The sequence below is a fragment of the Lasioglossum baleicum genome, chromosome 9 (genome assembly GCF_051020765.1).
Source record: "Lasioglossum baleicum chromosome 9, iyLasBale1, whole genome shotgun sequence".
Lineage (NCBI taxonomy): Eukaryota > Metazoa > Arthropoda > Insecta > Hymenoptera > Halictidae > Lasioglossum > Lasioglossum baleicum.
Window position 1 is genome coordinate 336,879 of NC_134937.1, and position 22,907 is coordinate 359,785.

Consider the following 22,907-nt stretch of genomic DNA (forward strand, 5'->3'; position numbering starts at 1 on the left):
CTCAGTAAGTAAACTGAGCTCCTACGATGCGAAGTGGGCCAGTGGAATGGGGATGAGTCGGAGTAGAAACACGTAGTGGAGTAGGTAAGCGCTTGCGCGCGGAGTGGGGGTCGCTGGCCGCGATGAGGGACTACCGAGCGTCGCGCGGGGAGGTGTAATGGTTAAAATTTTAATAGTTTATATCTCCTAAACGCATAGTTTTTTTTAAATTTGTTTTTTAGTATTGCATCGTCACCCAGTTCTGAGCTATGTTTAAAGTTTCAAATCTCTAGCTCATCGGGAAGTGGTTTAAAATTCGATTACTTAATTTGACGCATACAACGACACGGCAAGCTAATATAAGCGTGGTAAAAAATACCTCATTCCATTAAAAAAAATGAAGGTCACCTTCATACCTCTGCAAAAATTACATAAAAACAAAAATTTTTTTGGTATCGTATAAGCCCTGTTTTACCATTCAACTTTGTCCTTCAGACATTTGACGTATCTTTAAAAACAACAAAGATATTTGAGCTGGCAAAATGTGGCGCCCCACCCTGTATAAATATGTCTTATGCATGAGAAGTGAGCATCCTAGTACGTACGAAAGTCCTGACCACGGCTTAGAAAATAGACGTATGTACTTGGGACGTCCAAAATTCGTGAAACACCCTGCAATTTCTAATGTTTTGTAACAGTAAATAACATATTCAAAGTGGACATAGTTATTGCCCCACCCTGCATATTATTTAAATTTCATGTGTATACTGTTTCTTATTTTAATGTATATTGTGTGTTTATTATTATTATTTAGTATTTATTTAAGTTAATAGGAAGATATGGACCGTTTATTTTGAAAGTGGTGTAAGTCCATTTTCTCTTGTTTCAAGAAAATTAAAGGTTAACATAATATGTTAATTAAAAAATTTAGGCAAATTATATGAAGTCTGGCAATGTTTCTACTGTTTTATAAATATGTATTTTGGTTTTTTTTATTTTAATTTTTTTTTTTAATTTCCAGGCCTTCTCTTGACAGTTTCACGTTGAACATTACAATAAAGAAATACATTTTGCTTATTAAAATCACGTATATTCCAGAATTTATCAAAAATTTCTATACGTTGTGTTTCATTAATACGTTCTGTACATTTCTTCGAGCAATTACAACTTTTGGATTCAAATTTTTTTGCTGGAATGAATTTTCCTCTTTTTGTATAGTATTTTCGTCCAGTATTTCGCTTAATTTTGTTTATTTGTTTCATATATTTTCCTTTATTTTGTTCTGCAGAATCTAAGTTTTCAGTAACAATATCCTCATCTGATGAAGATTCTACCTCTATTATTCTTTTTCTCTTTTTACTATTCGTTAAGTTGTTGTTCATAGCGGAATTATCTTCATCCTCTGAGTCTAAGATTATTCTCCTGTTTAAATTCATGGGCTTTATTTCTGTGTGAATTTATTTAAAATTAAATAAAATAAATATTTTCAATTGTCATAAAATAATATTGATTTACCATTTGTTCTTACCTATATCACTATCTGATGTTAATATGAAGTTATCCATTTTAGGAAAAGATAGAATAAGCAACCTAAACTAGTAACTCTTGACACGTAATATAAAACAAATGTAGAATAACAGGCTACTGATCTGATCGGCAACCATCTGCTACGCCACCTACCTCTGCCAATTGGACTTACACCACTTTCATAATCGATAATTATGCAATTTCATTTACCGACCAATTTTAAATTGTACAAAACATGGGAATTTTTTAAGAAATTAAACACGGACTAGTTACACATAAAAAATTTACATTAAATTAAGCATGAATTACGTGATATCTCATTTTTTTCAAAAATGGACTTACACCACTTTCAAAATAAACGGTCCATATAGCGAATGCAAACATGCTGGATGTGAGAAATGCTGCGATTTTCGCGCGCGCGCGCGATGGCCAATTTTTCGTAGATCAACTATAAAACACGGAGTAGCGCGTAGTAGCAGCATTTTTTCTTGCGTCTTAATTAGAAAACTTCAAAGAACACAATGGCACAAAAATGAACACTTAGTCGCACAGAGGCGTATAACAAAGTCATTACCAAAGTCTTAGAATCATAAAGAAAGTGACTGAATCGTTGGTTATCTTTAAATATTAATAACTATAAAAATGTATATAGGGTTAAAGTACGAATGATGTATGTGTATTATATGTATGTACATGTGTGTATTAACAAATAACCCTATATATAGTTAAATTTATAAAATAGAGAATCGGAACGGAAGAATTCTAAATTGTAATTGCCAACGAATTGTAAAAAGAAGATCAGATCAAAACGAGCTTTCGCGAGAAACACATATGTCAACGAATGGTTATCCGCGTGTCATATTTTACAAATAAATACGGCTTATTCCTTACATGTATATAGTACAAAAGTGAATTTCTCTTAAAATTATACCTTATACTTAGCTAAAAAAAACTTCTATAAAACAAAAATCTGTTAGTGTATGTAAATAAGGTAACAATTATACTAATAGGTGAATTCGTTGAGAAATGAAAGCGTGTTAACAGAATTTCAAACTTCCGACTTTCAGTGCGGCGCACAGTGGGCCAAACCGACGAAATCTGTGTCAAAATCAAAGAACTTCCGATAGAAATGAGATAGAGCGATGAAATTTTTTTTAAATGAAAGCTGAAACTTTGCAGAATATGGGATAATTATGTAGATTGTGGTACAAACGTTTTTTAACCTTGAAAAAATTCATTAAACTTGCGCAACTTCAAGAAAATTGTGGTTTTTCCAATAAGGTGAAGTGCCCTATACCTGAACAGCATATTTTTCTATTTTTAATTTTATCACTTTAAATAAACAAAAATAATTTTTTAAGAGTTTTAGCATACAGTTCAGAGTTTGTAAAGTAATTTAAAATAAAAAAAAATCATTGTTTAGGTTAATATCTTAATTGTATTAACAAGAATAATTCAAACCTGTAGTTGGACATATTGAATCCAATCTAAGCTAGTACCTGGACAGAAGTAAACCCTACACCGGGACAAATTGAATTTACATATAATCTGCAACAGACTATAAGTAACTATACAGGGTGTCCCAAAATTCGTGTACTTAATTGAAATGGGAGGTTCCTGAGACCATTCTAAGAGACATTTTCCTTTGCACCAATGTCAACTGCGGCTTTGTTTAGGAGTTATTAACGAAAAACACGGACCAATCAGAGCGCGCCCTGGGCGGCCGTGCCGCGCCGCGCCGACAAGCGAGTGTCGGTGGTACGCCGTGACATCGCAACGAACAAGAGTTTCTCGATTATGTGAATGCTCTCCGATTTCAATGAGCTTTGGATATGTGGTCAAGATCATTATTCTGAACAACATTTCTCTTTAGACTTTTTGGCGATCGGCTTTAGTTTACGAGATTATCGCGAGAAACTTTACTTGTAAATCCATGGGATCGATGTACTACTAGCTTCTATCCGATTTCAATGAGCTTTGGATATGTGGTCAAGACCATTATTCTGAATAACATTTCTCTTTAGACTATTTGGCGGTTGGCTTTAGTTTACGAGATTATCGTAAAAAAAGAGAAGAAGCACAGAAACTGATTGTATTAAAAACTCACGTATTCAGCCGTAAAACCATTTGCTGCTTCGAAATGTGTGTCACTGGGTCACTCGGTGACGAACTGCACAGATGTCTTCAGGTATACGGCAGTACCGAAAGCCAAGGGACGTACGGCCAGGTCGACGAACTGCACTGCCGGTGGTAGAAGGCCTAAGGGATGCGCGGTCAAGTCGACGATCCAGAATTTAACTTTCACTTTCGAATCGATAAATAATTCGTATGTTTATTTCACACAGATGCCTTGAAATTTCTCCACACTCACAATCACTGTTCACATTTGTCAACACATAGTTATGCACTAATAATAATTGCCATATCCCTTGTACTGCTGCACAAATCACAACAATCAGGTAATGCAATCACTAGACTGCGGATTTCATGCGTTTGTAGCAAACATGAGTAGGTGCATTTTAAGACAGTAGAGAGATTAAAATAATTTCAAAGCACCAATGTATTATTTTCAAATTGTTAAAATGATCACAGTAAGAATCAAATATCTGTCTGGCTCCCCTGTCCCTTGTAATAGCGGCAGCCAACATTCATTTTGCATAAAGATTCGCAGTCTAGTGATTAGTTTAAATATCACTATCAAAAACACAGCTAATAGCAACCGTTAGCTTTGAATTGACAAGTCTTTGGAGATGTTCTCTCTACCGCGGCTCGAACGACACTGATTTTCCGCAAGATTTTTCTAAAGAATTTAGGAAGGGCGTTTAGAGTGTCGAAATTCGAAATGCACGCTGTAGCACGTTTACGAAAACGACGGGACGGTTAGACGAAAAACAGAACGCGAGAAGGACCGCTGTAAGATTTACGGCAAACACATGTTTAGTTTTTCCTGCAGATTGGTACGCAGAGTCAATGGGTAACCGCGCGTTCGAAAACGTCATCCGTCCTTTTACCCAGCAAGGGGTAAAAATGTCAGGTCAGCGTACCATCCCTATTGTCCTATACCTTCCTTAAGAAACTTTCTAAAAGAAGGACAGACGACGTTTTCGAACGATTACCCATCGACTCTGCGTACCAATCTGCAGGAAAAACTGAACATGTGATTGCCATAAATCTTTAAGCGGTCCTTCTCGTATCCTATTTTTCATCTAACCGTCCCTTCGTTTTCGTAAACGTGCTACAGCGTGCATTTCGAATTTCGACACTCTAAATGCCCTTCCTAAATTCTTTAGAAAAATCTTGCGGAAAATCAGTGTCGTTCGATTTTCGAGAAACGACGGCGTTATCGATCGCTCAACGATGCGTTACGTTTCTTCTTCTTCGTTTTGCAGCCATTGCGATCGGTCGAGCGGTTAAGGGTGTAGACTCGGCTCGAGCGAGAGTGTGGTGGCACACTCACACACCGCTAGGCACTGTATACGTACACGAGATTGCAAGGGTCCGGCTCTAGATGGTATCCGTCTCGCTAATGCACATTTGGGGCCCGTACGTAGTCACAATCGCTAGATAAAAGATCAATCCAGCGCGCGAGCTCGTAAAAGTGGCCTACTTTTGCGTTTTCGAGGCGTAATTTGCATTATTCGGCAGCATGTAGCGGAGCCGCGAAAAGCATTGGGCGGCGCGATAGTGCTGCCACTGTCAAGAGACACATATTTTCTTAAATATCGAGAGAAGTGGGATCCTTATAGAAACGGTGGGAACCTCGCGCGCTAGCGGGGACACATACAATGTCAATGCAATGTTTATTATGTTAAAACAAACGTATTTAAATCAACCGTTCATCTAGAGCCGAAGCACCGACGTCGGTGGCCGAAGCATACACTCATAAGGGACGGTTCTCTGAAACTACACCTCCGGCATTTTTCCGCTACGAGCGCTGAAGTCTGGTTCTTGTCATTCGGTCACCAGGCAATTCAATCACTGTATCGATAAACCGGGGGTTGAGAAGTGTTGCCGGTAAGTTAGGCTTCGTACGCAAACGTGACGTCACTATACGGCTGACGATGATGCTGCGTTGGTGTGCTCGAATGAGAGTGTGTAGCACAGCTCACCGCTCGGGAAGCGTATGCGTGTGCCTAGACGGATAGCAAGGGTTCAGCTCCCGACGTTATTCGTCTCACTAATGCACCTTTGAGACCCCTACGTAGTCACAATCGCTAGATGAAAGATCAATCTAGTGCGTGAGCTCGCCCAGGTGGCCTACTTTTGAGTTTTCGGGGCGTAATTTACATTATTCTGCCTATTATGTCTGCCCGGGAGGCTCTGTAAGCAGGCCTAGCGGGCAGACATCGCGCTGCCGAATAATGTAAATTACGCCTCGAAAACGCCAAATTAGGCCACTTGGGCGAGCTCACGCGCTAGATTGATATTTTATCTAGCGATTGTGACTACGTAGGGGTCTCAAATGTGCATTAGCGAGACAAATAACGTCCGGAGCCGGACCCTTGCAAAGTTGCAATCCGCCTAGGCACACGTACACGCTGCCCAGGCGTACACGCTTGCTGATGAAGCCTGACTTACCGGCAACATTTATTGATGCAGTGACTGCTGTCACCGCCGAGATGGTATCTCGTTAGCGCTGATGTGCTTCTCGACGATTCAACGAGAGAACATGTACCCAGCTTCCCTACAGGACGGAGCTCAAACTAATTTCGAGGTCACAAACGGATCTACACCCTTAACGAGCTTATCTCACTATTATCCTCCAAATATACTCTGTTTAAATCTTAACAGGTTATGGGCCCAGTAGTTGACGTGTAGTGATATCAGTTTTCATGTTCAAGACGCGTGTAAGTTAAGAAGGGACTACGAGAAAAGAAATTCGAAAAGTAAAGTGGTAACAGACTGACTGTGCCAACACGTGGAATTGTTTTCAAATTGGAACGCTCGACGATTGAAACCATCTCAAGGGTGGAGAAGCTACGATATGCTGAAAACTGGCAGCAGTTTATCATAGAAGTCCTACTGGAGGATGACGATTTATTGATGTGTGTAATGGTACAATTACGAAGCCAAGGACGGGAACGGAGAAATACGAAGAAAAGTTGAAGCAATGGACGAAGTCAGATCGAAAAGCAAAGAAACTACTGGTAACGACGATTGAAAGTGAGCCATTGAGGCTAATAATAAACAGTCAAACCGCGTGTGAAATGTGGCAAAAGTTATGTACGGTTTATGATTTGAAAAGTGAAGAAAGTTTGTCCTTGACATAAAAAAACTTCTTCGATTTCAAATGGGACACGGAAGTTGGTGTTGCAACGAATTTTGCAAGACTCGAACAATTAGTGAACAAAATGAAATCACTAGGTGGTGAGATTTCAGATTCGATGGTAATCTCGCGAATTTTTTCGACATTACCGTCGAGGTATAGCCATTTTCACAGCGCGTGGGACAGTACGGAAAACAAAAAGAAAACGTTAAAAAATCTGATGGCTCGGATCATGACAGAAGAAACGAGTGTTAAAAATGACGAAACGGAAAATGAAACGGTCGCGATGTGGTCAAAAGGAAAAACGAGTGGACAAGTGAAAAGAAACGAGAACGTGAAACATCGGTCACAGTTTTCAGAACCGCGTGACAACAAGAACAAGTTAAGGTCGACGCGGTGTTATTCGTGTGGCAGAACGGGACACATACAAATCAACTGTTATGGTTGCTATACGTGTGGTGAAAAAGGTCATTTTTCGAGAAACTGCCCACGGAAACATACGAAGAGTGAAACGGATCAAAGGAACGACGAAACGAAGCATCTATCGTTTATGGTCAACAAGGACGACAATGAAGGAAATGATCAAGAAGGTGACTCTACGAACGAACATTGGGTGATCGACTCTGGTCCGTCCGATCACATAACTCATCACGACGACTGGTTTGCAGAAACACAACAATTCGAGGTACCTCTACTGATTCGAATCAGCAACGGCGAGCAGCTGATGGCGCTTGGAAAAGGAAGCATAAACATCAGAACAAGAGTCAAAGGAAGGTGGATGTCAGGCACGCTACACGACGTTTTGTATGTGCCAAAAATAAATGTAAACTTATTTTCTGTTAATAAGGTCGCGAAAAAGGGTATAGACTTTTCGATTTCAAATGGAGGAAAAGAATGCGTTTTTAAAAGAAACAGTAGAATAGTAGCGACGGGTTCGGAACACGGTCAACTTTATCGAATTAATATGCAGGTTTTGTTGCCTAAATTCGCGAACGCGGTAGATTCTCTACAATTATGGCATGAGCGACTAGCGCATCAAAACAAACGGCATGTAAAAGATTTCTTAAAAAATCTCGGAATCAACGTAGAAGTAGATAAAGAATTTTTGGACAGAAAGAGAATGAGGCGTGAGCACCAACAGAAAGAGTGTACTCTGATGTTTGCGGTCCGATGGAAACGGATTCGTTGGGTAGAAATAGGTATTACATAGTGTTCAAAGATGAGTATACGGGTTTTCGAGCGGTCCAGTTTATACGAAAAAAATCTGAGGTAATGGAAAAATTAAAAACCTTTTGTAACGAGATTAGGAATCAGTTTGGTAGCGACATTAAAGAGTTAATTACAGATGGAGGGAGAGAATACGTGAACAAAGACGTAACTGATTTCTTGCGAGGGAGGGGGATAACGCATGTCGTGACGGTTCCATATACGCCGGAACAAAACGGTGTTGCCGAAAGAGAGAATCGAATTCTTGTAGAAGCAGGGAGGTCAATTTTGTACGCGAAAAGTGATCTACCGAAGGCATTGTGGGCAGAGGCGATAAATTTCGCAGTATACGTATTAAATAGAAGTGGACCCACAAAAGTTGCATACAAAACACCGTACGAACTATGGTTCAACAAGACTGCATCTGTAGATCATTTCAAAGTTTCGGCACGGAATGCTTTATCCACATACCTAAAGAAAAGAGACGTAAGCTGGACAGGAAAGCAATACGGGGTCTTCTTGTCGGATTCAAAGAAGATTTAAAGGGTTATAGATTATATATACCAGAAAAACATGAAGTAGTTGAGAGTCGAGATGTTGTCTTTAAGGCAGAAAAGTTATTATCTTGCTCTGTAGATATTGAAGGTAGAAAGGGGAACGTTGTAAATACTAAGATGACGGAAAGTGAAATTGAAAATAGGGACGATGAAAATAAAAACAAGGAACGAAGAGAATTACGCGATAGAACAAATATTAAAAAACCGGATCTTTATTAATATCCAATTGTTAATTTTGTAGAAGCAATACCGCGAAACTATAAAGAAGCGGTAAATTCTAGAAGCTCAGATGAATGGCATAGGGCACAATGGAAGAAGAAATGAATTCCTTAAATGAAAACGAAACGTGGTCTCTGGTAAAAAGGCCAGAAAATGTAAAAGTTCTAGATAATAGATGGGTATATAGAATAAAAGAAAACGATGATGATAAAAAGAATACATACAAAGCGCGATTAGTTGTAAAGGGATATGCACAAAGTGAAGGGACCGATTTTTTTTAAACGTTCAGTCCCGTGGTAAGGTACGATACACTCAGAATTATGTTGAGTATCGTAGCACTTAAGAATTTATCTCTACGGCAGTTTGATATAAAAACAGCTTTTTTGTACGAAAATTTAAGCGAAGAAATCTTTATGCGACAACCACAAGGGAAAAGTATGTAAGTTGAGAAAAAGCTTATACGGTCTCAAACAAGCACCAAGGTGCTGGGGAGAGCATTTCTCAAGCTTTTTGCGAAATTGCGGTTTAAGGGAGAGTTCGGCAGACCCTTGTTTGTATTCTCGCATGAAAGATGAAAGTGTCCTGATGTTAGCACTATGGGTTGATGACGGTTTGATAGCTGGATCATGTGTGAATGAAATAGATGTCTTTATAAGCAGGCTGAGTGAGAGATTTAAAGCGAACGTGTATGTAAACATTAAAAGGTATGTTGGTATGGAAATTACGAAAACGCGAGACGGTTTAATTTTTGTAAATCAAGAAAGCTATGCGAAAAAGGTAGTCGAAAGATTTGGATTGAATGAAACGAAGACTGCATCTACACCAATGGAAACTGGATGGAATGCGTTAGATTCGGAAAAGGTTGACGATAGAGTACCATATCGTAAAGCAATAGGAAGTTTAATGTTTCTTCAGACTGTAAGTAGGCCGGTTATAGCGTTTGCAGTAAACGTTGCCTCTAGAGCGCTAGAAAAGCCAACCGTGAACCATTGGAACGCAGTCAAACGAATTATACGATATATAAAGGGTACATATAATTACGGGTTGTTGTACGGTACTAATTCCGATTTAGTGACATTGTCTGATGCCGATTTCGCCGGTGATAGTGAGTCGCGTAAGTCAACAAGTGGTGTGTTCTGTATATTTACGGGCGCGGCAGTAAGCTGGCAAAGTAAAAAGCAACCATGTGTGGCGCTCTCGACAACGGAAGCCGAGTACATTAGCGCAGCTTTAGCAGCAAAAGACAATGTATGGATGATGAGATTATTCAATGATTTAGAGTTTGAAGTCGGAAACAATGTACTGTATTTTAACCGAACTATTATCAACCCCTTTTGATATATGATCGTTATAATCGAATGTAAACAATATCGGAAAGTTGATCGGTGCTGCCGGTAAACACGGGAGCGGCAATCGACTCCGATTTATTCGATCTCCCACCACGGTTCGTGGAAACTCGTACCCAGAGCTGGCAGGGCACAGAAACGTGGCCGTGGCAGCTCTGCACCAGCCCAGTCACCCCAGTGAAATCAAATCTTTCGAGAGTAGAAGGAATTATTAGTTAACAATTCAAACACCGGCTTGGTTACGAAAACCGATGTTAATTTAACGACAGGTTTGTGCCTCCAGGCACTGGATGACGGAAAGTTTGAGACATATATGAATAATTGTTGGGAGACAATATGTTTAAAACCATATATACGCGAGCGAAATATCATTCTAATAGCCGTTAATAGCTCGCCGATTGCTTGAGCCGATATTGTTTCTAAGCGTTCCAGAGATTTCGTCATTCGTGACTGTTGACAGTTTTTGTTACTTGACCCTGCGTCTTTGTCTAAGTGTCGTCTCAGCTCCTGATTGGCGAAATTAAACTGTAACGAATATATGTCGAATTAAGAGAACAGTGAGAGTCTAATCGCCGTATTGAAAACTGCTGTAAGAGAGCTCGTCAGGCTCTCATAATAAACGCAAAGAATATCCGCATACACGACCAGTTATTCAAAAAGTCTCCAAACCACAGTCCTGCGAGCCAGTCCAGAAATACTGTCGTTAACACAATATCTGGTAAAAGTGAGAAATATTCTGTTAAATTTGTATATATGAGAACACCCAGTATTACTACTGTTCCTTGATTTACAGACATATAAAAACGCAAGGTCGGCTACTGTATACGACACGACCACAATACGGTAGAGAGAAACGCGACGACCATAGACAGTAAACAAAGTATTCCCCGCTAGGAATGCGTATAAGAAATTCGTACGGCTTACGCGATCGCGGTTCTCATTCGCCCGAAGTGAGATTTAAACGATCGACGCCCACTCAGCACGCGTCGATTTAATTCTTATATCAATCCTTTCCTTTGCTGTTTATTTTGTGACGTTGCCTCTTTTCGCTCGGCTTTCTGACCGGCGAAAGCGGTCAACCCCGAGAATTTACAGTCGCTGAGGACGCGCCGTGCGCTGCCGCGCGGACACGGTCCTCTCGGGACAAATGTGATTGACGAGAATACTCGAAGGGAACACTAACTGAACAATTGTTCGGGCGCCAGCTACTCGGAAGTACCACACTAAAGAACACCAAAGTCTCCTGTTCGCGGAAGTCGAACACGAGCTTCGACTCTTCTCGCAATCGCCGACGGAATTCTACGACACGAACAGCCAGGAGTTCGGACACAGGGGATAACGGGGACAGCCCTCGCGGCAGGACGGGTCTCGCAGGTCGGAAATGAACTCGAAAGTTTAGGGCTCGAATGAATTTATTCGTGGTCAAGCTGATAAATTACAGGTGGGCGGCCACGTGGCCGCAAACCGGAAGCCCGCGCTCCTAATACACTTTTGCGATGGATGTTCGATCGCGGAGCGCGTTGGTCGAGATTTCGCGAATAAGATTAATACGGTACGACGGTACAATGCAAGTCTCGCGAGAGACGAGAATTCGCGGAACGCAGATGTACGGCGCAGTTTCGACGGACTGTCGCGAGATTGACGAGCGCACTGAACGGTACTTTACCGAACTCGCTAATATCGAGATTATCCTTTTCCGACGCGGCTCCTTAAGGAAGACTTCCGACTAATCGAAGGGGAGACTACTCGCCAAGGCTCACAGAGTTCTCTTTGAGAACGCGAGCACTAAGCACGAGGCCAAATGCCTCGGCTATCACCAATGGTTCGAAGACGATACGCACTCGCCTCGTCCTCGCACTAAATATCGAGCCAACACGAAAATGCGACCGAGGATCACTTTGTCGACTTACCGTGCTGGAATTCAGCTCGCCGGATTTCCGCAGGGAGGCCGGAGCTTTCGCCTTCGATCGGGACTCGTGCTACACGAAATAACGACGCGAAGAACCACCCGCGACGCGTACAATAGTTCGGATCGACGGAACACGGAAGTTTTCTTAAGCGAGAATGCGGAAGTACGACCAATCTACTCGGTAACCAGTGCGACAGTGATCCGCGGATCGCTTCGACGGAGCGCTTCGATTCTCGATCTTCCCACTCCTGTCGTCCTACCGAAATTTACTAGGGGCGCACCCGCAACGCAACTAATACTAGATGCAGGACCGAACTCTCGGAACAGGTCTTCGGACCCCCGACCTTTATCACCAATTCACGATCGCCGTCGGCGACCGGGGAGGCCAAGTCCTCCCAGGCACTCCTCCGCACCACCTTCGCCGGGGTCAAATCTAGGCGGGATGAGACGACGGCGGGACCACCAAAATGCCCGATGTTCTGCAATTGTGACCCCTTCGTCCCACATCGTCGCCTCCGAGTTTCTTTGCTCGTGTGCGGCGGTGCCCTTTGCTACCTCTCCGGATCCGGCATGTTTTTGATTCTGGCCAATAGTTCGTCCGGTTGATCCTTTGGTGTGGGGCGCCCTTACGGTGACAGTCGCTCCCTAGGCACGCTCCTGAAAGTGGCCACTCTCGGCGCGTGCAACAGATGGCATTAGGAGCGATCTTTGATCTTAATAACTTCCTTAAGGTGCGCTCAATCTTGCGGGTGGTTTTCGCTATCACTAACGGTCGGTCCGGTCCACTCCCGATACGGTTATTTGACCGTTTCTCAAACGGAGAAGTGACGTCGCAGGCTTGCAACGTCACAATTTAATGTAATGATTCAGGTGAATTTACGATAGGCACAAGTAGTCGACACCGATCAGCGCTGCCGGGATACCACGGAGACGGCGATCGGTCTCTACTTGCCCCGTAATTCATCTCGTTGTATGGCGCGGTACAGGAGACTGGGCAGAGCACAGATTCGTGGCCGTGGCGCCTCCTTACCGCCCAAACAACAACGTGCTCTTAGCAAGATACACAGGAACAAACCCAGTTCAAAATCAGCTAGTGACACTCAGGCAAACGATCGGTCTTACCGGATTATCCCGGGAAGGACAATCGGCTCCTGTACACTAGACAATAATAAACTTGGTGGGGAAAAATTACGGATATCTCTGCTGTTCGTTCTGAGCAAAGCACACTGTGTATCTCGCGAAATCACGATATACACAGTAATGTAAATGTGCAATGTCTGATCTTGTTCGATCAGATTTGAGAGAATGCGAAGGGATGAAAGGCTTTGCGTGTGTGACCGAAAAGTGATCTCTAAGAGAAAGAGTTGAGGAGAACTATTGCGGATGAATGTATGAGTGTAACGGTACGATTTGAAAGTGAGACGAGTGGACTGAATGTTGAATTAAATGGAAAGGAGTCGGATCTACAATAAATCAATTGTATTTTGCACTATTGTTCACAAAGATTGTCAGATGTTGAAAGAACTAATAAACGATTGAAAAGTAACAATGAAAATATACTGTGGTTTGACACTTGTTGCGTAATGATCAGCTGAGCTGTTTGTCGCAGAGAGAGAGAGCGCGGTGGTGCTCTCTCACTTTTATTGTCTCGATCCTTCTGGAAGTTCGTCATGCTCCGATGATTCCGGTTGGGCATTCGAGAACATTCCAGAAGAATCGAGACTGGATTTAGCCAATCACGTTCTTGGCCTTTCGCCCGCGCGAGCCTCGATGGCAGACGCCGTTTTATCGCATTCAAGCGAAATCACGCGGGGCGCGTCGTGATTCGCTGTCGACCGGCCGAGATCGTCGGGCATCATGGCGCTCGCGCGCGCCAATCTCGAACAGTAAATAAAGAAATAATGGATCGCTGCTACCGCTTTTTCGGCGAATGAGACGTTTACAACCTCGCTTACCGACGTGAGAGAGCGGCTCTCTACGAAGAATCTCTTTCGCTAAATTCTTCGGAACGCGTGGCTTGGACCGCCCGTCGGACGGGCGACAAGCAATATAACAAAATCTCAATTAAATTTTTATAAACTAGGTTGCTGACATGCAACTCATAAATGTGATCAATTTCACTGCAAGAATTGAATATAATCAAATAGTTCGCCTTTTCGACGCAATTTAATCAATAAATCAAATGGAGCTTCAATGCTCAAATAAACATATCTTCCAACAAGACTTTACTTGAAGTATAGAAAATTATCTTCGTAACTCGCAATGCGACAAGAAATGCCCTTTTTGCAGGGCTTTGAGCACAGTAAATATTTTTGTCTTATTGGCGATTCTCAAACGATCTTCTCAACAAATAGATTTCGCAATCTGACAAATTTATATTCGCAAATATTATTGCAAAATCTTATACGCTTCGCGACTCGAGACGCCCATTAGCCGGGCTAGCAACTAAATAGAAAATTATCTGCCTTATTGGCAATTCGTAAATGATAATTTTAACTCTTCAAGATTCTCAATTTTACGCGGAACGCAAATTGACTCATACGTGCTTAATGAATCGAGCCCAGACGTAGAGTGATCAATCTGCTGCTCGCATCGACCTCCTTCGATAGCAATGGAGAGGGGATCGATGCGCCCGCATCCTCTTATCTATATCGATCGCTCCTGCGATATTTGTCTATGGCGAAATGACACATGACGTCACAGCCGTCGCAGTAGGGATCGATATCGATTCACGCGATGTTTCGATGTGTAAGCAGTACGGTTACAGTATGTGGATAATCAAAGTGCGTTAAGGCTAGTAAAGAACCCGGAGTTCCATCAACGTAGTAAGCACATTGACGTGAAATTCAATTTCGTGCGTGATCTGTATCAGAAAGGAATGATTGATGTAAAGTATATTCGCACTGAAAAACAGCTGGCTGATATACTAACGAAACCTTAAAATAAGAGTAGGTTTGAATTCCTTCGAGAACAGATTGGAGTAGTTTGTAAGACAAGTGTTGTTTAAAATTGCACCCTTCAGGGAGAGTGTTAAGGTTGTTACGAGCCGGGGCCGCGAGCAGCACGAGTGGCCGGCGAAGGGTTATTACCCTAGGAATATGATATAAATTTGTTAGTCAAGGGGGGAACGCGGACGAACCCAATGCGAAATTGGGGAGCCGCTAGGATTATTGACAGCGAGGACGAACCCGATGCAAAACCGGGGAGCTGCTAGGAGGTTGTATAATAGCACAGACGAACCTGATGCGAAATCAGGGAGCTGTTAGGATGCGGACGAACCCAATGCAAAACTGGGGAGCCGCTAGGTTGGATAAATCTCTGTTTGGACAATTGGAATGCCGCGAAAGAACCTGATGCTTAATCAGGGAATCGCTAGGATAATTAGTAAGCCTCGTAACTAGTATAATTTAATTGATACAATCCGAGCGGTAAGATTGTATCATGTGGGGACGTTCAATTACTTGGTTAGGATATTGGACGATAATTATGGGTTTAATGAATTTGAGTTAATTATCAAAGAAAACAAATATATTCTTACTATAGAATTTCGTATTACAAGTGTGTTTGTGTCGCGAATGGACTGAATTTAGAATATAAAGAAATTGAAATGTGATATTACCTAAGCTAAGATGCACGGTGTTGACGCACTGGCAATGCGGGGGACTCGGAGCAACCTTGTCACTGCCTAACAGATTTTACACCGAACTCACGGAATCTGTACGGACAAACTTCAATTCAAAAGGAACGAACGTCCGATCTCACTGTTAGTTGACTTCCGAGATGCAGCACGACGCGACACTATTCGTGACTACGACAGTACTAGCCCACGAGAGTAGAAATGTAAGGGCTTATATAGCCCTGCAATGACGGGTGGTACTTGTCAGTACCCTTCAAGTGAACATTCGTATTTTGTCAACGACCAGTTGGTCGTGCGTACGTTTGGGCCCTAAACTAACCTAAACAGTTATGTAGATTTATCTAGGGTAGCTCTGTTCGTTTATCTAGGACGGTTCCTGCCAGAGATGATATTGAACACCTGTTCGTCATCCGTAACAAGGTAAATGAGTGAAGGGCTGATGTAGAGGCGACCCCTAGTATTGTAAAGATTTATGGTAGTACCTGGTCGTACGTGACGTCTTGAATAAGGAGGCGTGAAAATAAACAGAACCATCGTCGGGCGATAGCAGGTGGGCACTTTGGTCTATTCAGCTATTGTTCGGGAAGGTCATGTTATGAGGTTGTAATGAGTGAGACTTTGTTCGAAAAGGATCTGGCCACGGAGTGGGGAAGGCAGGGTGCCTTTTGGTGAGAGGACTGTGTCAGACCCCACGGCACTCACAAATAATATCCTTAGATTTTATGTACACTTTTGGCTTTCTTTTACTTTAATCTGTTTTTTTATGATACTTATTAATTACTTTTTTCGACTGGAATCAAAAGTTTTGTTTCTAGTGATGGCCATTATCAAATTTAATTTTTAAAGCAAGTTTACAATCTGAAAAAAAACATTTTTTATGAACTATATCGACATGAATAATTAATTTTTGAGGTTAGGTATTACTACTGTTAGATTTATATGACATAAAAATTAAGTATTATTAACGTCACAACCGGAACACATTTTCTACATTCGTTATACAAGCTAATAGAAGACTACTTATACATACATTTAGTTAAATAATTTGCAAACAATGCGTTGATTTTATTCACAAACATGTGTCCAGCTTCAGGCGTAAGCACATTGCGTATAAGCTTAGAATGGGACAGGTACTGTCATCGCGTCCCAGTATGGAGTAGTTATATTTGAAAACAATCCTAATCTTGGACATCTAATATTTGGATTAATAATTATTATTTACGTTAAGTTTGATTGCCAATTTATTTTAAAATATCAATATTATTATGCGTGATAATTGGACTTCCGCTTCCGGTTGAGAGTGAGTGTGAAGAGCGTAGAGAACGGTGCGAATAATTGTGTGAGAGAGTGGAGGTTGCTAGGCGTGAGTGGAGTGAGAGTGGCGGTGAAGCGTGAGTGAGGTGCAGGGGAATAAAGAAAATAGAAGGGAAAGGGCGGGAAGGAGGGTTAGAGAGAGATAGTGCAAAGCAAAGGGAGCGAGAGAGTTAGGTTAGGACGGCGGCAGATAGAGGGGCCGAGGCGGGAAGCGCACGAAGGAGTAGTAGGTGGCGCAGCCTAGCGAGGGATAAAGTGACTAGGGAAGGCGGGAAAATACGAATAGGAGCTAGGGTCGAAAGGAGGTGTTAGAAGAAAGAAAGATAGAGGGATAGAAGAAGCATGAGCGACAGAGGGAAAGAAAGCAGGGCAGAGGGGAAGGGAGAGAAAGGAAAAGTAGGGAGACTCGGGAACGCGAGTAGGTTAGGAAAAATAGGAGGGGAGGGTACAGGAAGCCTGGATAGTTCATGGAAGAAAAGGGAAAGAGAGATAGGAGAAGAAGGGGGGTTAGAAGATGAGGAGGGGGGGATTTTTAAGAAAACGGCTTTAACAATAAGATTTCCAGAGGGGGGAGGTAGGGGAAGTTTGGGAAGAAACAGTAGTGAGTTAGGAGGAGGGACAAGGGGACTGATAGAGGATATAAAAAAGTTAAGGGAGGAGGTGGGGGAAGATAGAAGGGAAAAGGGGAGGATGATAGAAGAGATGCGGGAGGAGTGGAAGAGGGAGAGGGAGATGTGGGCAGAGAAGAGAAGGGCAGAAAATTTGTGAAGGGAAAAGCTAGAGAGAAGAGTAGAAGCGCTAGAAGGTAGAGTAGAGAAAGCAGAAGAGAGGGAGAGGGAAAAGGATAGAAGAGAAAAAGGGGGGAGGGAAGTTATAGGGGGCAGAAATGGAGGAGCAAAGAAGGAGAATTAGGAAGGTAAAGCTAGTGCAGGACAGAAAAGAAAGGGGGGAAAGGAGAAATAACATAATAATAAAGGGGGCGCAATTGGAGGGAAAAGATGTGAAGGAGGTAGTAAAAGAGATATGGGAGAGGATGGGGACAAATATGGAGGGAATAAGGGAAATAGGGAAAATAGGGAAGATAGGGAGAGGGGGCTAGGGATGGTGTTAGTTAAGATGACGGATAGAGATAAAAAAGGAGGGTAATGGAGGGAAAGAGAAAACTGGGGGGGAGAAAAGAAAGAATAGAGGACGATTTAACAGAGGAGGAGAGGAGAGCAAAGTGGAAAATAGGAAGGGAGGCAGAAGAAGAGAGGAGGAAAGGGAAAAACGTGCAGATAGGGTATATGAAAATGTGGGTAAATGGTAAATTGAAAAGATGGAACGAAATTGGGGAAAACTGGATGGAAGAGCAGGGAAACGAGTAGGGGAGGGAAAGGGGGGAAGGGGACAGAAGGGAAGATGACAGGGAATAAAATTGGGTTCTGAAATGTGGCAGGGTTGAGCAATAAGGACAACGAGTTCTGGGAAGGGTTAGTAGAGTGGGATGTCATCATTCTTATAGAGACATGGGTAGAAGAGAAGGGATGGAGCAGGGTCAGGGAAAAACTGCCGAAGGGGTATTATTGGGAGACGAAATGGGCGAAAAGGGAGGAAAAGAAGGGGAGGGCAATGGGGGGATGGTACTTGGGGTGAGGAAAGAGCTAGTTATAGAAAGAGAAGAAGCAGTAGGGAAAGAGGGAATAATGATGATGAAAATAAAGATAGGGGTGGGTTGGTGGAGGGTGATAGGGGTATACGTTAACAGGGATCTGGAGAGAAAATTGGAGGAGTTAGGGGAATGGATAGAGGGGAAGGAGAAAGGGATAAGGGTGATAATAGGGGGGGATTTTAACGCAAGAACGGGACGAGAAGGGGGGGAGGTGGTCGAGGAGGAGGAGGGAGGGGGAAGGGGGAGTAGAAGATCTAAGGACGAGAAAGTGAATACTGAAGGGAGGAGGCTATGCGGGTTTTTGTGTGAGAGGGGTTGGGAAATACTAAACGGAAACATGAAGGGGGACGAAGAAGGGGAGTGGACGCACGCGGGAGGGAGAGGGAACTCGGTCATAGACTACATTCTAGGAAATGAGGAAACAAGGGAAGGGGTAGAGAAGATGGAGGTAGGTGAGAGAATAGATTCGGATCACGCACTACTGACGGTCTGGGTTAAAGGGGAAAGGAAGGAAAAGGGTAGGAGGGCTGGGGGAGGGAAGGGGCTAGGGGTAGGAAACTGGTCGGAGGAAGGGATAAAGGATTTCAGGGAAAAATTTGGGAGGGGAAAGGTAGGGGAAGTGGGGGTAGAAGAAGACTGGAAAGGTCTGAAAGAAAAGATAAAGAAAGTGTTAGGGAATGCGGGGAAAAAAGAAAAAGGGAGGAGGATAGGGTGGTGGGATGAGGAATGTAGAGAGGAAAAAAGGAAAGTGAGGGGGGAGCTGATGAGATGGAGGAAAGAGGGAGGGGAGGGACTAGAATATAGGGCAAAGAAGATGAGGTATAGGCTGATGTGCGAGGGGAAAAAGAAAGAGGAGAGAGAAAAATGGGAAAGGGAACTGGAGGGGGTTAAAACGGAGAGGCAAGTTTGGAACATAGTGAATAGGGAAAGGAAAAAGCGAAATAGAGTAGATGAGGGAATAAAGATGGAAGAATGGGATGAACACTTTAGAGGGATTCTGGAACGGGTAGAGTGGAGGGTGAGGAAAGGGGGAGAAAGTAAAAGGAGGGAGGAGGGGGAGAGGGATATAGAAAAATGGGAGGTGACAAGGGTTCTAAAGGGGCTGAAGGAGAAAAAAGCGGCGGGAGGGATGAGATCAGGAACGAGGTTTGGAAGTACGGGGGGAGCGAGGTCGAGGAGTAGCTGTGGAGGGTGTGTAATAGGGTATGGAGGGGGGAGGGATGGATAGGGGAGTGGTCGGAGGGGATAGTAGTTCCAATAGCGAAGAAGGGGGACAGTAAGAAGGCAGAAAATTACAGAGGGGTCACGCTGCTACAAACGGCATACAAAGTTTACGCGGCAATTCTAGCGGAAAGTTTGAGGGAGGAAGTGGAGGGGAAAGGACTGTTGCCCGAGAGCCAAACGGGATTTAGGAAGGGGATGGGGTGCGTGGACAATATTTACGTGCTGAACTATCTAATAAACAGACAGGTGAAGAGAAAGAACATGAAGATGATAATTTTCTTTGTGAATTTAAAGGCAGCATTCGATTCGGTGGACAGGGAAGTATTAGTAAGGGCAATGAGAGCTAGGGGGGTAAGAGAAGGGTTGGGTGAGAGGTGCGAGGAAATACTAAGGGAGACAAAAAATAAGGTTAGAGTGGGGGAAGAGGAAGGGGAAAGCTTTTGGACAGCAAGGGGGGTGAGACAGGGGTGTCCGCTAAGCCCGTTGCTGTTTACGCTGTTGCTGGCGGACATAGACGAGGTGCTAGAAAATGGTGGCTGGGGGGGAATGTTACTAGGGGGCAGGAAAGTGTACACGCTGGCATACGCGGACGACCTGGCATTGCTAGCGGAGAAAGAAGAGGGGATGAGAGGGCAGATAAGGGGGCTGGAAAAATATTTGGGGGAAAGAAAACTGCAGCTAAATGTGGGAAAGTAAAAGATTATGAGGTGTAGAAGGGGGGGAGGTAGATGGAAAAAGATAAACTGGAGATGGAATGGAAAGGCGCTCGAGGAAGTAAGCGAGTTTAAGTATCTAGGTTATGTAATCTCGAGAGATGGGGGACAGAAGAAACACGTAGAAGACAGGATTAGAAAGGGGGCGGCGTTAATGGGGCAGGTGTGGGGGATGGGGAAGAGAAGGTTTAGGAACGACTGGGGAAGGAGGATTTGGCTATTCTACAAGCTAGTTTGGCCGGTGATAAGTTACGGGGTGGAAATATGGGGATGGAAAGAAAGGGAAGGGATGGAAAGAATGCAGGAGAGGTACCTGAGATGGGTGTTAGAGGTAGAGAGATGTACGCCGGGGTACATGGTGAGGGAAGAACTGCAGAGGGAGCTGTTAAGGGGGAAAGCGGGGTTAAGGGCATGGGGTTTTGAAAAGAAATTGAGGGAGGGCAAAGAGGGGGAGTTGGCAAGATTGTGCTGGGAGGAGGTAAGGGGAAGGGGAAGGAGGGGTTCGGGTATGGATGGGTGGGAAAGGGAGAGACAGGGTTTCTGGGAAGAGAGGGGATGGACAGCAGAGGAGGCAGAAGAAATGATGGAGGAAAGGAGGGAGGTCGTGAGTGGGGAGATCGTGAAAAGGGAGAGGGATAGGCAAAGGGCTGAGAGATGGGAAAGGATAGGAAAGGCTAGGTATAACAAATGGTATGGAACAGTGAAGGGGGAGGGAGTGCCAGGGTATTTAAGGAAAGGGTGGGGGGAGAGCAGGTGGCAAAGGGTAGCCAGGTACAGGCTGGGAAACGGGATGAAAAGGGGGAAATACTGGATGGAGGATGATTTGAAAACATGCAGGGTATGTGGGTGGGACTAGGAAATGTGGGAACACGTATGGGAGATGTGTATGGGAGGGGATGATGCAAGGGGCTGGCAGGAGATGGTAGGGGAAGTATTAGGGGATGGGGGGAGGGGAAGAGGGGCTGAGGAAGGTGGATGAATGGAGGGAGAGAATGAACAAAGAAAATGAGCAAAGTCCACGATCGACCGGAAGAGGGGGTCCAAGAGGCTAGGGATGAGGGGTGCGGGTGTGGGTCTGGAACAAGGGGAAAGGAATGCGCGGAGGGTGGGGAGCGAGCGAGCGAGAGTAATAGCGAGCGCGCGGGAGAGAGAGGACGGCGAGCGCGCGGGAGAGAGAGGACGGCGAGCGAGCGTTTGATGGCGAGCGTGCGAGAGAGCGTGCGGCGGCGAGCGGGCGAGAGGAAGTATGTGGCGGCGAGCGGGCGAGAGGAAGCATGTGGCGGCGAGCGGGCAAGGGAGCGTGCGGCGGTGATTATGCGGGGGAGCGTGCGGTGGCGGATGGGCGAGGGAGCCCACTAGTTTGAAGGAATATTGTATTCTCATATATAAAACACATTAAAAATAATCATAAAATAATCATACAGCGTGACTGTAATGCATTACAGTCACGCATAGCCTACAAGAAGTGCCAGCGACAATCGCAGCGATACGTCAAGTGATCGTTCGTCAAGTGATGTATGTTAAGTAAACGTTCAAATACTTCATTAGGATTATTTTTAATGTATTTTATATATGAGAATACAATATTCCTTCAAACTAGTGGGTTAGCAATTCATTTCAACGAAAAAATGATTTCATAAGTTGTGCTCACAAAAATCAAATTTTTGCAAAATCCTGAGGTTGTAGACAAATTTTGAAACCAGATTAGAATTCAGCGTGAAAAAATCTACGGGAAATGATATGTAATAGCATGTAAAAAAAATTGTTTCTGCCCGTGGTAACGGAGAAACCACATTTTCTTGAAATTGTGGAAGTTTAACGAATTCTTTCAAGGTTAAAAAACGTTCGTACCACAATCTCCATAATCATCCCATATTCTGCAAAGTTTCAACTTTCATTTAAAAAAAATTTCATCGCTCTATCTCATTTCTATCGAAAGTTATTTGATTTTGACACACAGATTTCGTCGTCTGAGCGCCACTGGCGGCAACTCATGTCGGGCGAAGATATTTTGCTTTCTGGTTCGAAAAAAACGTCGACCACACAAACTTGAAAGGGTGGTTTCTCAAGATAAAAGTCTGCTCTTTCGCGTGGTGTAGTTCGATTTTCCGCTAGAACCTTATTTTTTGAGATAAATTCAAAAATATCGTCAAAAATTGTCTTTAATGATCGTTTAAACATATTTAAACAATGATAATGTATTAGTATTGGGTATCTCTGGATTCGGGAAAGTCTCTTTTATAATAACATCACCAGTGCCGTAACGAGAGTATGAAGCGCCTGTGGCAAGTGTCTAACTTGCACCTCCCCGTAACCCAATAATGACAAGAAAATTAAAAATTTTAATTTAACAAGTTAA

At 43.4% G+C, this 22,907-nt stretch overlaps 1 long non-coding RNA gene across 1 annotated transcript in view; it reads right to left on the minus strand.

Annotated features, from left to right (window-relative positions):
- LOC143211962 (uncharacterized) overlaps window positions 1–15,282 on the minus strand; it is a 71,636-nt gene extending 56,354 nt beyond the window's left edge. The window contains exon 1 of the long non-coding RNA XR_013009583.1: window positions 15,250–15,282. This is a non-coding gene — a long non-coding RNA (uncharacterized LOC143211962). The remainder of the gene's footprint in view (window positions 1–15,249) is intronic.
- Window positions 15,283–22,907: the final 7,625 nt, after the last annotated feature.